Below are 14,425 nucleotides of genomic sequence, written 5' to 3' on the forward strand. Positions count from 1 at the left end.
TCTCCGGCGGTGGTTGACGAAGACGGGGTCGGTGGAGGTGTTGCAGAGTGTGTGAGCGCTCGGGGCTCGGCCTGCTCGATGTAGTCGATGATGGCAGAGCGAACGGACACAGTGGCGCAGCACGGGGATGACGGAGGGCGCGACTACGTCGGCGGTGCGTCGGCAGGTGCGTCGGCCATGGTGCGGGAGAGCGAGGGAGAGATGAAGGGGGGCAAGTGAGGTGTCCACAGGGTCGAGGCGGCGACGTGGAGCCTGCCCAGGGTCCAGGCGCGCGAAGCGGCAAGCTGCTGGCGGCGTGGCGAGCGCTCGCGCTCGCCGGCGTCAGCTCTCTGCCTTCCTGGCTGGGACGAAGCAGCTGGCTGGCATGGGCCAGCACAGCGCTGGGCCGCCAGGTGGGCCGGCTGATGGGCTGCGGCCAAGTAAGTTCTCTCCCTCTCTTTAAATTTTTGTTTTGTATTTTTCTGTAGGTTTGTGGCTTTATTAAAAATAGCTAGGCACTTCTAAAAATCCTGAAAATAATCAGAGGCTCTGTTTAGAATATTTCAAACAGCCCACACTTATCTTCAGAATTATTTGAGCATCTAAAATATTTACTAGCATTTAAATGCCTAGATGCAACTTACATATGATTTAATTCAATGACCTTCTGTTGACCTAGCAAATTGTGCACCAATTTTCCCAGAGGTTCTAACCCAAGAGAAAGAGAGTGAACTTTTTAGAAGGGCATTTCAGGTTCATTGAAAATATTTTTAGTAAGCCTTAGATGAATTCAGAGGGGTTCTGTCTTCCCCAATTCATGTTTTTGATGAAAAGTAGACATGATGCAACACTCTAATGCATGGACTAGCTAGGATGTGACATAAAGAAAGTTATCCCTACAGAATCATATAGTCTGGCTGTTGCTCTATCTTCATGACACAAAGTATTTAATCATGCACAACCCCAATGACAAGCCAAGCAATTGTTTCATACTTTAGTAATCTAAAACTTTTTCAGCTTTCATGCAATACATGAGCGTGAGCCATGGACATAGCACTATATGTGGACTAGAATGGTGGTTGTGGAGAAGACAAAAAAGGAGAAGATAGTCTCACATCAACTATGTGACGCCTAGATAATTAAGCTATAGTAATCGCCTGTTAATGATGCCATGTCATTACATTACTGTTGCTAATCCTCACTTGATCAAAATCACCATTCTAATTCAAATCCAAGGTTAATGTCAGAAATTCAAATATGTTAAACATTAAAACAAAAATGTTTGAGATGTTGCAATTTTTCACTAAATAATTGTCGTGTAGAAACCAACATCATTTGACTCACAAGGTAATCCCTTGTAATATCGAAAGTTGTCCAACAACAACTAAAATAGCCTTTCTCAAATAAACAAATGTTTATGTTCTTCCAAACCACTTGAAAAATCTTGGGTGCTAGCTCAAAACATTGTCTACTATTTATGTGGCAAGTTTTGGGGTCAACAAAACTTATTTGGTATTATTTTAAAAATACAAAATGTGGAGAAAGTTAAAAAAAAGAAAAAGGAGAGAGGCCCCCTCTCCCCGTGGGCCTCGGCCCAACTGGCCTTGTACCAACCAGGCCGGCCCACCCCGCACCTCCCTGGCCTATATGGCCCCCTTGCCACCGGAAACCCTAGTCGATACCCCACTTCCCACTCACTCCTCCAACGTTCCCCTTTCTCCCTCGCCTCCTCCCCCCGTCTGGATCGGGGCAGAGGAGGCAGATCCCGCGCCGCCCCGATGCCCGTCGCCTCCTCGACCCCGACGCATTACCCCCCCCCCCCCCCCCCCCCCCCCCCCCCCCCCCCCCCCCCCCCCCCCCCCCCCCCCCCCCCCCCCCCCCCCCCCCCCCCACGCCTTACCCCCCCCCCCCCTCACCAGACCGCCTCCCTGCCAAGCGCCTCCCCATCCTCGACCTCCTCCCCAATGACGCCCCGACGCCAATGCCGTTCGCCGTCGCCGCCACCTCGCCCCACCACCATTCCGCCTCGTCGGACCTTCCCAGGCCTCGCCGCACCATTCCCCGGCACCGAGGGTGAGCTCACGCGCCCCGCTTCCCCCTGTTCCCCATCGTCCCGAAACATTGTGGTCGTCACCGCTCGCCCCTCACGCGCGTCACCACGCCTACCTACGCCCGTGGCCGCACCCGTTGCGCGCTCACCGCGCCCCTCTCCCTGTCGTTCGCGCCCTCCGCTCGTCGCGCGCCTCGCTCGTCGTCTGCCTCGGCGCCACTTGCGGCCGAGCCTGCAGCTCCTCCCCGGGTCGCCCCCCTTTGCTGCTTGTCGCAGCCCCACTTCCCTGGCTGGCGCCCCACCGTGCCCCGGTGGCCATTGCCGGCCACGGCCTCACCGTGCCCCATTGGACGAGCACCCACACCCGAGCGCCCGATGCCCGCTAACCCGCTCTAGTGGCCAGACGGGCCACTACCAGCGGGGCCCGCAGTTCCCAGGCTCCTGAAAATGGGTTTTAAAAATTAATAATTAATTAATTGTTTAATTAACTTAATTAATTAGGTTTAACTAAGCTAATAAACTAGATTAGTTAATTCTAATCTGTAGTTAGATAAATGAGTCTATGATAGGGGGACCCCACCCCCTGTTGTCCAGTCAAATGTTGACTGGTCAACTGGGACCCCCTCGCCCACCTGTCAGCCTCTGGTACACTTCTGTGTACGCAGAGCTGGGTACCCGTAGCATTTTAGTTTTTATTTTCGTATTAAAATTACTTTCAGAATATAAATAAAACATTGAAAAATCATAGAAAATAATCCGTACCTCGGATGAAAAAGTTTTATACATGAAAGTTGCTTAGAATGACGAGACGAATCTAAATACGTTCTCTGTTCATCTGTCACATGCCCCTAGCATAGCGAACATTGAACTTTTACCCTCCGGTTTGTTTGTCCGAAAATGCCAAACTTCGGGAAAGCATTCCCGGATGTTATCCCCCTTCGCCGGTAGTGTGTAGCACCACGTTAGAACACGTCTAGCTCTGCCTGTTACCCTGTTATGCTCTTGCTTGCTATGTATTTACTCTTTTCTCCCCCTCTTCTCTTTGGTAGACCCCGTGACGGCTGCCGATGCCGCTGCGATCGACTACATCGACGACGACCCCTCCTTCTCGCCTGAGCAACCAGGCAAGCCCCCCCCCCTTTGATCATCCCGATATCGCCCATTCCATTCTCTCATGCTTGCATTAGATTTTGCTACTATTATTGATTGCTCCTATTCTGATGCATAGCCTGCTTTTGTAACCTGTTGTTGTACCTTACCTGCTTATCCTAAACTGCTTAGTATAGGTTGGTTAGTGATCCATCAGTGACCCCCACATTGTCCTTGTTGCCCCTGCTTCATCTTCGATGACTCGATCAACGTGATCGATGACCAGAGCCCAACACCTCACATCGCATCACGCCCCTTTTGTTTCTCGACTCTGCAGATCTACTATCAAGTGCCGAGGGTGATCCCTCATAACGCACTCCTGATGATAATTCTGTAGTGTAGCTATTCGGTCGTGGTCATCGAGGGTGATTTCCTCTTTCACCATTCTCGATACGGCTTTGTCGTTCAACACCCCAAGTGTGAACCTCGAGGGTGGTCCCTCTTACGTTCACCTTGATGAGTACATTGAGTGGAATCCACTGGGGGTGATTCTTCGGGTTTTCCCCTTGATGTTTGGACACACGGTTACCTTGACTTACTTGAGACCATTGTTGAAGTCGGGTCGGCCATGAGGGGTACCCGCGAGTTGATGTGAAAGTCGGGCGGGCCCGTAGAGCACCCGCGAGTTTTCCACATGGCACGGCCGGGCAGTCTGGGCCCTTGCCGTAAGTCCACGAGACGGGGCGACGGGGTCACATTATCGTGAGTCTCTGCTCGTCTCCGCAAGCCCCCAATGCACTAACAGGTTTGGGTATTTGTTCTGAGTTGGCCTCTGGCCTTTACACACTAACCACCACGCGAGAATAGATATGGGCCTCGACGTCGCAGTATCAGCCGAAGCTTTGTCAGACATCCAGTTCAGCAGTGCGGCACAGTCAGATCGTGCTGGCCATCCGAGGCGGTGCTGGTATCCACCCTGCTCGCAACGACCCGAAGTGCTGCGGGTGATGGGCTCAAGACCCCGGAGTGCTTAGGATGTAGACCGGCGGGGACCTATCTGCTGAGCCTAGGTAGGGCTGCGACGTGTTGATCTTCCAAGGTTGAGCATTGACCCCAGAAAGGTGTGTCCGGCCGGAGTGATCGAGCGTGTTGGGTAACGTGGTGCACCCCTGCAGGGAAGATATATATTCGAATACCGTCTCCACGGTAATGGATGTTTAGACTTATATCCTGATCTTAATAATTAGAAATGGATACTTGAGTTAAGTGATGGATATGTGGCTCCAAGATTGCTTTCTCGCAGGGAGTCGAGGAAGGATCTCTGGGCATTGATGCTACAACATGCTTGTTAAATATTAAAATGCTACTCTTTACACTTCTACATGCTGCATTCTGGCATTCTGCAGTTCAGTCCAGAGATACAAACCTTCCTTTTGATACCAAGGCATACTTAGTACAGATCTGATGCTTTCGAGTACTTTGGATGAGTACTCACGGTTGCTTTGCTCCCCCTTTCCCCCTTCTTTCTTCTTTCTGGTTGTTGCAACCAGATGGTGGATCCCTGGAGCCAGATGCCACCGCCGATGGATGCTACTACGTGGAGGCCGCCGACGACCAGGAGTAGTTAGGAGGTCCTAGGCAGGAGGCCTTGCCTCTTCGATCGTGTTGCTTTTGTGCTAGCCTTCTTAAGGCGTCCTTGTTTAACTTATGTCTGTTCTTAGATATTGTTGCTTCCGCTGACTCTTGTGTATCGAGCTTGTATTCAAGCCCTCGAGGCCCCTGGCTTGTAATATAAAGCTTGTATTATTTTTGATTTGTGTCTAGAGTTGTGTTGTGATATCTTCCTGTGATTCCCTGATCTTGATCGTACACATTTGCGTGTATGATTAGTGTACGATTGAATCGAGGGCGTCACAAACTAGGCGTATCAACGGGCTATGGAGATGCCCATTAATAGATATCAATGTGAGTGAGTAGGGATTTGTGGCACCCCGGCTCAGAGCGACCGGTTTACCCTGCATTGCCAGCCCAGAGACCATGTCTTCTGGCAACACACAACAAATTGGTACAGAAAACAACCGCTTTATTGATATGGAACAGAGTTCATATTACAACAGCGGTCGAGGCCAAGCGGCACACTCGGTGCTGCTGAACAATATGTACATTATTTAGTGAACATGAAGGGGTCTCGATCCGAACAACTACGTGGCAGCGGAATAAAGTCGTAGCGGAAGCTCCATACCACAGGGACACCGATGTGGACACGATCTAGACTTGAACAGCGCTCCTTTCCAACGAGACTTTCCTGAAATCTGGCATGACACGCCAAGTCAGTACACTGAATGTACTTGCAAGCTCACAACAAGCATAATCATAATGACAAACAATGCCATGATATTTAGCAAATTATTAATGATGCAACACTATATGTCAACATGCCGTGATCATGCTCAAACGTCCCTCAGGACAACTTACCAACCGTGATCCTCCTCAGATCACAAACACCACCAATGTGGTCTTTAATAAAATGACTCGTGATCCTTACGGCGATCACAACCACGAGCAATATCTGGTCCAAAATTCCTCGATGGCCCTTCTACCATCCTTGATAATGCAAAGTTTACAGCTTAGTGTGCAATTTTTATTATTCGTTGACTCATGGTGTGACCTACTACGAGGTGTCCTTAACCGTGGACGCGGCTATCGATAGATTATACACTCTGCAGAGGTAGCACACTGGACCCACACCACAGAACCCATGGCCTCGCACTCCCATTTGGGTGGACCAACGGCATTCCGATGAAACTCCTCCATTGCCACAACACTCTCCCTGCAACTCCGACCCAAATCCCCAATGGGCTGGTCCTGGGTGGCCCCGTGTCTACCAAAGACACCCCTGACCACTGTCGTGGCCAAACTCCCACTCGGGGAAACCGGTACCATAATCTTATCAACGAGCACACAAGGTTAAGTCTGCTTGCCGGGCCAGTACAAACACGACATAACCTTCCCTAGATGGAGGCACCAACCAGAGGCCGTGTCAATGGACCGAATCAAGGCCCCCCATAAAGGCAAATGTGGTTGCGCTGGAAAGACTCGATTCAGCGGCACCATGACCCAGTCAACGGTGTATTCAAGTTGAGTTATTTTCAGTTTCAACTTTAAACTAACAATGACCGGTGTCATAGCATGCCATGAAATGCAAGGTAACACATGTATCATAAAAAATAACCGGTGTCATCTATGCACTAAGCATAACCGTCAACAACTCACGTTACTCTACAGATGACTCACCACTTAATCAAAATATTTTGCAACATGTTTCATTGATTCTTTACGCAAGAAAGCAATTCCGATAACTTTTTATATGCATAACAAAAGATTTCACTATCAACAATTCTTACTTTCTTTATCATTAAATTAAGTTCAAACTTTCTGTAAAACAAGTAATATGATTTAACAGAATATTTCAGAATATTTTCTAACAAATCCTTATCAATTTTAGGAAGGCAAAAATACAGTTAAAATATCTATCATGCATAACAAAATTATTTCTAATATCACCTCAAATAAATCTTAACTTGCTTTATCCACTAAACTAGTTTCAACTATTCTGTAAATCAAGCATAACAACCATTCAACATTTAATATAATGCATATAACTCAATAATTATTTAAATGCATGGATTAATCAATTCATTCAAGTAAGAAAATCACAAATATTGAGATGGCATCATAAAAATGTTGCTGTGGCTTGCCTTAGTGCAGATGAGGTTCACAACCCTCCTGGTGATCCTCAAGATAAGCCTCACCTTCTGAAAATAATTTTAAACACACAAAGAAAATATCAAGAACACTTTTGAAATTCACCAGAAATTCTAAACAGCTCAGAAAAATCTCATCTTTGGTGAGCTATTAGATTTTCTTTCAAAGAACACAATGCAAAAAGAATCAATTCATTTGGACTTATGGTTAAAAAGTTATAACTGTTTGAAGTGTTCTGTAAATTCAAATGAATTTGAATAAAAGAAAAGACTAGGGGGTGACGTCGAAGGCGTAAAAGCCCAGGGGCGCCACCACTCGTACCGCTTTGCGCATGTACTAAGTGGCTGACTAGCGGGCCCCGCTAGTCAGGTGGGGGAAGAGGGGGAAAGAAACAGTGACGGCCGCGGCTTCACCAGAGCTCTCGCCGGCGACGAGGGCTCTTTGGCCAGAACAAGAGGGAGGGATGGCAAGAGGAGGTCGAGGCGCACCTGCCCGTACCCGTAGCGTAGCTAGGGGTGGTCGGACAACGTCGGAATATTGCTCGCGGGCGGAGGCAGAATGGGGAAGTCGTCGGAGTTGGGGAAGACAGCGAGCAGAGGCCGTTCCAGGGGCTCCAAGCGGGCAAGACGGCCTCACCGGAGAGAGGCGGAGGCCCTGGAGAGGTCGCTCAGACCTGGGAGGGGCTGGAGCTGCCACAGCGACCAGAGGGGATCGCCGGCGAGCTCGAGCTCGGGGACGGCGGCCTGAGGCCTGCCCGGCCGGGATACGGCTTCCTACTCTACCGTGGAGTGTGTGTGAGTGCTGGAGGATGCTTAGAGAGGGTGGGGAGGGGCTCTATATATAGGCGAGCGGCGAGGGTGCTTCAGGCTCCGCCGGTGGACACCTGTCCACGGCGCCCGGCGACGAGCGGCGTCAGTGAGAGGGGGAGAAGGCGACGGAGGTCACGCGGCCACTGTGAGCGAGCGGAGACGAGCACAGGATCAAGGGGGGTGACGACGAACACAGTGCGCACGCACTATTGGGCTGGCCGGACCTTGCCCGTGCTCGATGCGGCAAGCTCTGGCGTCGGTGAGAGCCAGGGGTGGAGTTAATGGTGTCGAGACGATGATGGTGGCGAACTTTGGCTAGGTTTGGCAGGCGGGGGAAGTGAGCACGCGCGAACAGAGCGCTCGGCGGCTCCTAGAGCGCGTCGACACGCATGCCTGGCATCATGGACACGCGTGGTCACCGCGTGAACTCCCTCCACAGGCTGGCCTTCGTCCAAAAACCATGTCTGGCATGTTGTTCGTGGTGGTTTTGAAGTTTACCACGGTTGGGTTTGGATCCAGGTGCAGTAGAGAAAGTTTTACAAGTCTGGTAAGTTTCTGGACAGTAAGTTTGTGATGTTACTGTGGTCAACTGACTGGGAGTTTGAAGCTGTGCTTTGGAGGCTAGCTTAGAGTTACTAAAGTAACTATGCACAAGAAAGATCAAGTCGAATGGAGCAAGTAAAATGGTAGTTGCTGTAGAAACCACCATTTCTGTCCAGAACAGAAAAGATTTTCTGTAGCAAAAATAATCCAAAAGTGATGAAATATTTTTGCTCAGGGGGGTGCCCTAGGGTTTCAAGAATATTTGTGAATTGTCTCAGAATTTTCTGAGCCATAAAAATTAGGGTTGCTTTGGAGCAAACAGATTTGTCTTAGGGTTTTACAGAGAAATTGAATATTTTTCATTAAAGAAAAATATTCCAAAGATTATTTTGAGGTGGATCAGAAGTGAAATGATGGTTTGGGAGAGAAATGAACACTTGGGTGAAATCCAAGGATGCCCAAGTGTTTAAGTCCAAATGAAAAGATTCAAAAACTCCAAGTTTCAAAAAAATTGAAATGAAAACTCAAACAAATGAAAGAGGGCAAAAACCAGGCTGTCACAAACCTCCCCCACTTAGAATGAATCTCGTCCTCGAGATTCGGTTGCTTGAGAAAACCACTCTGGATACTGACCCTTAAGGATTCTTCCTGCTCCCAAATTGCTTCTAACTCTGTGTGATGCTCGCACTGAACCTTGTAAAATTTTCTGGCTTTGTTGCGAGTGACCCTTTCCATTTGATCCAAAATTTTGAACGGTCTTTCTTCATTAGTGAAATCCTTTGCCAACTCTATATCACTCATTGTAGTCCTTTTCTCAGGCGGGGATATGCATCGTCTCAATTGCGAAACATGGAACACATTGTGTATATCCGACAGCTCCGGGGGTAGTTCCAGTTGGTATGCAACTGTACCCACTCGAGAAATAATTGGGAATGGACCAATGAATCTGGGTGCCAGCTTTCCATGAGTCTGAAATCGCTTAACTCCTCTCATAGGAGTGACATGTGTTCTCCGGGCTCAAAACTGACCTGCCGGTGCTTTGCGTCATAATAACTCTTCTGACGGGATTTGGCCAATTGCAGTCGGTCTCTGATTTCCCTGACTTGTCTCTCAGCTTCCATCATGAGATCGGTTCCGAAGATATGGCTATCTCCAGCTTGAGACCAATTTAGAGGAGTGCGGCACTTACGACCATATAGAGCTTCATATGGTGACATCTTTAGACTGGTCTGGAAACTGTTGTTATACGAGAACTCGGCGTATGGCAAACAATCTTCCCATTTTGCCCCATTGGCTAACACACAGGATCGCAACATATCTTCGAGTATTTGATTTACTCGCTCTGTCTGACCGTCCGTCTGAGGGTGATAAGCAGTACTATATTTCAGTGCTGTCCACAAGGCTTGATGGAGACGGGACCAGAAAGCGGAGGTAAACAAAGATCCTCGGTCGAAAATGATAGTTCGGGGCACTCCATGCAGACTGACGATTCTGGATACATACAGTTGTCCAAGTTCATCTGCTTTGTAGCTGGTGCTGATCGGGATGAAGTGAGCAACCTTGGTGAGGGTGTCCACTATAACCCAGATGGCGTCTTTGCCTCGCTGAGTCCTAGGCAATCCGGTGATGAAATCCATGCAAACATCATCCCATTTCCACTGTGAAACTGGTAGTGGTTGGAGAAGTCCAGCTGGCTTCTGATGATCTGCTTTCACCTTGTTGCATATGTCCCAACAGGCTACAAAATAGGCAATATCTTTCTTCATCCCATCCCACCAGAATATTTGTTTAAGGTCTTCATACATTTTCGTACATCCCGGATGAATGGAATACGAGGATTCGTGTGCTTCTGACAAAATTTTCTTCTTCAAGTCCGGTTGATCTGGTATACAAATTCATCCACGGAACCAGAGGGTACCAAAGTTGTCCTTGAAGAAATCTGGGGACTGCTTTTCATGCTTTTGTAGTTCGGCGTCATCTGGCTGGGCCTTGCGGATATCCATCTCGAGTGTGGGGGTAACTTCCAAAATATTAGTGAGGCCAGCAACCATGATGACCAAGTTGAGCTGAGCGATCTCCTCCTGAAGTTCGGTAGGCACTAATTTAACATGACATTTAAGCTGACGGGCTTTCGACTGAGCGCATCGGCAACGACGTTGGCCTTGCCTGGATGGTAATTTATTCCAAGGTCATAATCCTTGACAAAATCTAACCATCTTCGCTGACGGAGATTTAAATCTGGCTGAGTGAAGATGTACTTGAGGCTTTTGTGGTCAGTAAAAATTTGGCATGTTTTTCCAATGAGATAGTGTCTCCAAATTTTTAATGCATGAACCACTGCAGCCAATTCCAAGTCATGAGTAGGATAATTTCCCTCGTGTGGTCGTAGTTGTTGTGAGTCATACGCTACTACCTTGCCGTCTTGGATCAATACGCAACCAATACCTTGTCTAGAGGCATCGCAGTACACATCAAAGCTGCGATAAATGTCTGGAAGAGTCAATACCTGTGCGGTCGTCAGATGCGTCTTTAGCTCATTAAAACTCTTCTCACAGTCCTCTGTCCACTCAAACTTTGTATCCTTTTTGAGTAGTTCCATCATAGGTTTAGCAATTTTGGAAAACCCTTCAATGAAACGGTGATAGTATCCAGCTAATCCGAGAAAACACCGGATCTGCGTTACAGTCGTGGGTGGTACCCAATCGAGCACATCCTTTACTTTGCTCGGGTCCATGGCTATACCTTCTGTGGATAGTACATGTCCGAGAAACCCGACGTGCTTGAGCCAAAATTCGCACTTGCTGAACTTGGCATATAGTTGATGGTCGCGGAGCCGTTGTAACATTGCTCGGAGGTGATCCTTATGCTCTTCTTCATTCTTGGAATAAATGAGGATATCGTCGATAAAGACTACCACGAATTTGTCGAGGAAGTCTATGAACACTTTGTTCATCATATGCATGAAGAAGGCATGGGCATTGGTGAGACCAAAGGACATCAGAGTATATTCGTAAAGACCGTATCGTGTAGTGAATGCGGTCTTAGGAATATCCTCCTTTTTAATCTTGAGCTGATGATATCCGGTCCGTAAATCGATTTTTGAGAATACTTCAGCCCCACTGAGTTGATCAAACAGATCATCAATCCTTGGCAGTGGGTATTTGTTTTTGATGGTGACCCCATTCAGCTGACGGTAATCTATGCACATACGAAGACTGCCATCCGTTTTGCCCATGAAAATTGCAGGTGACCCCCATGGTGAAGAGCTGGGACGAATATAACCCTTCTGGAGTAATTCGTCAAGATGTTTCTTTAGTTCCACTAATTCTGATGAGGGCATCCGGTAATACTTCTTGTATATTGGTGTGGTTCCAGGCACAAGATCTATGGCAAACTCCAGTTCCCGATCTGGTGGCATGCCTGACAGTTCTTCTGGAAACACATCAGGGTATTCACTAACCACAGGAATAAATTCCAACTCAACCACAGCGGTGCAAACTAGTTCTGGCTTGGGTACATGCTTGCGAGCATAGAATTTGATGAGCTGCCCATTCAGACTGGTCAAACTGACTTCTCGGGTTGCGTAGTTTATACAAACTTGATATTTGGTCAGCCAATTCATCCCCAATATTATATCCAACTTTTCAGACTCAATGATTATCAGAGATGTTGGAAAGTGGACCCCATTGATATTGATCTCCAGATCACGGTAGACTAGATTGCTCTTGATTATAGATCCCGGGGTTTGTACCAGCATATTTTTGCCCAAAATGGTGCAAGGAAAATTGTTTTGGGAGGCAAAACTCCGAGAAATAAAAGAATGGGAAGCCCCAGAGTCAAATAAAATTACTACAGGTATGTCATTAACAGAAAACATACCAATGACGACTTCTGGCTTCTCTTGGGCTTCATCGGCGGAGATATGATTCACGTGCCCAGTTGGCCCTGACTCCATATAGTTGACTTGTGGCCTGCTCAAGGCATTCACCCTGTTGTTCTTGGGGCACTGTTTGGCATAATGTCCGGCCTGCCTGCAATTGAAACAAGTATTATTGCGCTGGCGCTCCTCATGCGTTGGACTGGTTACAATATTCTTGACTTGAGTGGTGGTCCTGTTAACATTCTGCTGCCAATTTGGCCTGTATTCCACCTGAGTCGGCTGCCAGGTACGAGCTTTTTGCACAGGTTGTCCATCCTTCTTTGGCTCAAAATTGCGCTTGTTGTCGTTGTTAGCAGACCTATTATCTGATATAAGTTTGTGCTCCCGTTCAGCAATGAATGCTTTGTCCACCAGAGTTTGGAATTCGGTGAAATCAAACATACTGAGAGCACACCGAAGTTGTGGATTTAGACCTCCAAAAAATCTGTCAATCTTCCTTTCTTCAGTGGCCCTGTCATACAGAGAGTAACGGGACAGATGATTAAATTTTTGCAGATACTCAGCCACAGACTGATTTCCTTGGATGAGCGCGAGAAATTCACGTTGCTTGGCCTTCATAACTCCAGTAGGGATGTGATACTTGTGGAACATATCCTTGAATTTTTCCCAGGTGACTTCCTCATCAATCGGCCACATGGCTTTTGTATTTTCCCACCATATGGCAGCTGCGCCTTCAAGGTAATGGGTTGCAAATGGGACTTTATCATTTCCTTCAGTACGGGCGATCTCAAGCTTTTTCTCCATGGTCCGTAACCAATCGTTTGCATCCAAAGGGTCAACAACCTGACTGAAATTGGGTGGATTGGTCCTCTGAAAAACTGACAGCTTTGAGTGGTGACCATTTTGATTTCCATTCTGTCCAACCATAGCTTGCACACTTCTCAATATTTCAATCAGACCATTGTTCCTTTTCTCTTCAAACATACGCAGAACTTGCTCGGTGGATGGACGATCAGGCGGTGGAGGTGGTGGTTCAACGTCCGGCTCGGGAGAATATCCTGCCTGTCGTGCGGAACGACGAACAGGAGTTCTCTCACGAATGTGGCTACTGTTGCCTCCCCGCGTCATCCTATTGAGTATTTTTCCCAAGGCAACGCAATCGAGATGGGAGACACCCAAGAATAAAATTGGGGAAAAGCCAGCAACAACTCACGAAAAAGACCAAAAAGAGCGAAGAAAATACGGCGATAAAAGTCCAACATAATTATACATAGAATCATACATGAAAATTAAACAACATGACTGGTTACACTACTCTCATACATGAAGCATCATGACTCATACAACTACATCCGTACACCATCTGGATGACTGCGAATACTCAAAGACACTACTGCTCTGCCGGTGCTGCGGTGTCCTCCCCTGAAGCGGTCTCAGATCCCAAACTGACGTGGTTAACGGAAACCTCCGGGTTAAAGGTAACGCGACGACGCTACCTCGAGGGCTCTCCCTTGGGGGCAGGGGTAGGATGAAGCATCGGGGCTGCAGGGGTAGCAAGAAGTGAGACCCACTCGGCAAGAGCACTGAGAGGGTTCACGGCGGAGACGCCTGTGCTACTCGGGGGAGTAACCGGCAAAATAGGAGGGCTAGAACTAACTGGGACATACGGGGTAAATCCCAGTGAGGATGGAGTAGTGGTGGATCTAGTAGTGACCAAGGTAGCGGCTAAAGTAGTATGGGCACGAGTCAGCTCTCGAGCCAGCTCGTGGATCATCAGATAGCTAGCAGTGATATAACGAGCAAGATGGCTAGCAACACTATCAGACTCCGGGTCAACGAGGGGAAAACGGACACGACCGTTATCGTGCAGAGATGGGTAGTAATAGAAACCTGGGTGGTGCTGCATTTGAACCTTGGTATAACAAAGCTTGACAAGGATCTCAAATGTGGCAAAATGACAGCATGAGAAGCGGTGGAGGTGTAACCGCTCCGAGTAGTGCGAGTGTAAGAGCCGGAATTAGAACTGGTGCGCAGAGTAACCACTGCGTGATACTCACACACTGAGTCTGCTAGACGCTCCCGGTACACACGGTAGACTGGTTTGTCTCTGTGAGGGTACAGCCGACACCACAAGTTGCGGAGAAGGTGCGGTGACGTGTACGACATCAGCTGCAACTGGCACGGATACGGCACCGGAGCCATCTACACTCACAACCATTAGCAGGTTAGCATAACAATAATAATCAAATGACTAGAATGCAACAACCAGCTATAACTGCTACCGGCACTCAATTTTTCTCGCGCCTAGCG

This window comes from Triticum urartu, chromosome 6, assembly GCF_003073215.2.
Source record: "Triticum urartu cultivar G1812 chromosome 6, Tu2.1, whole genome shotgun sequence".
NCBI classification, from domain to species: Eukaryota; Viridiplantae; Streptophyta; class Magnoliopsida; order Poales; family Poaceae; genus Triticum; species Triticum urartu.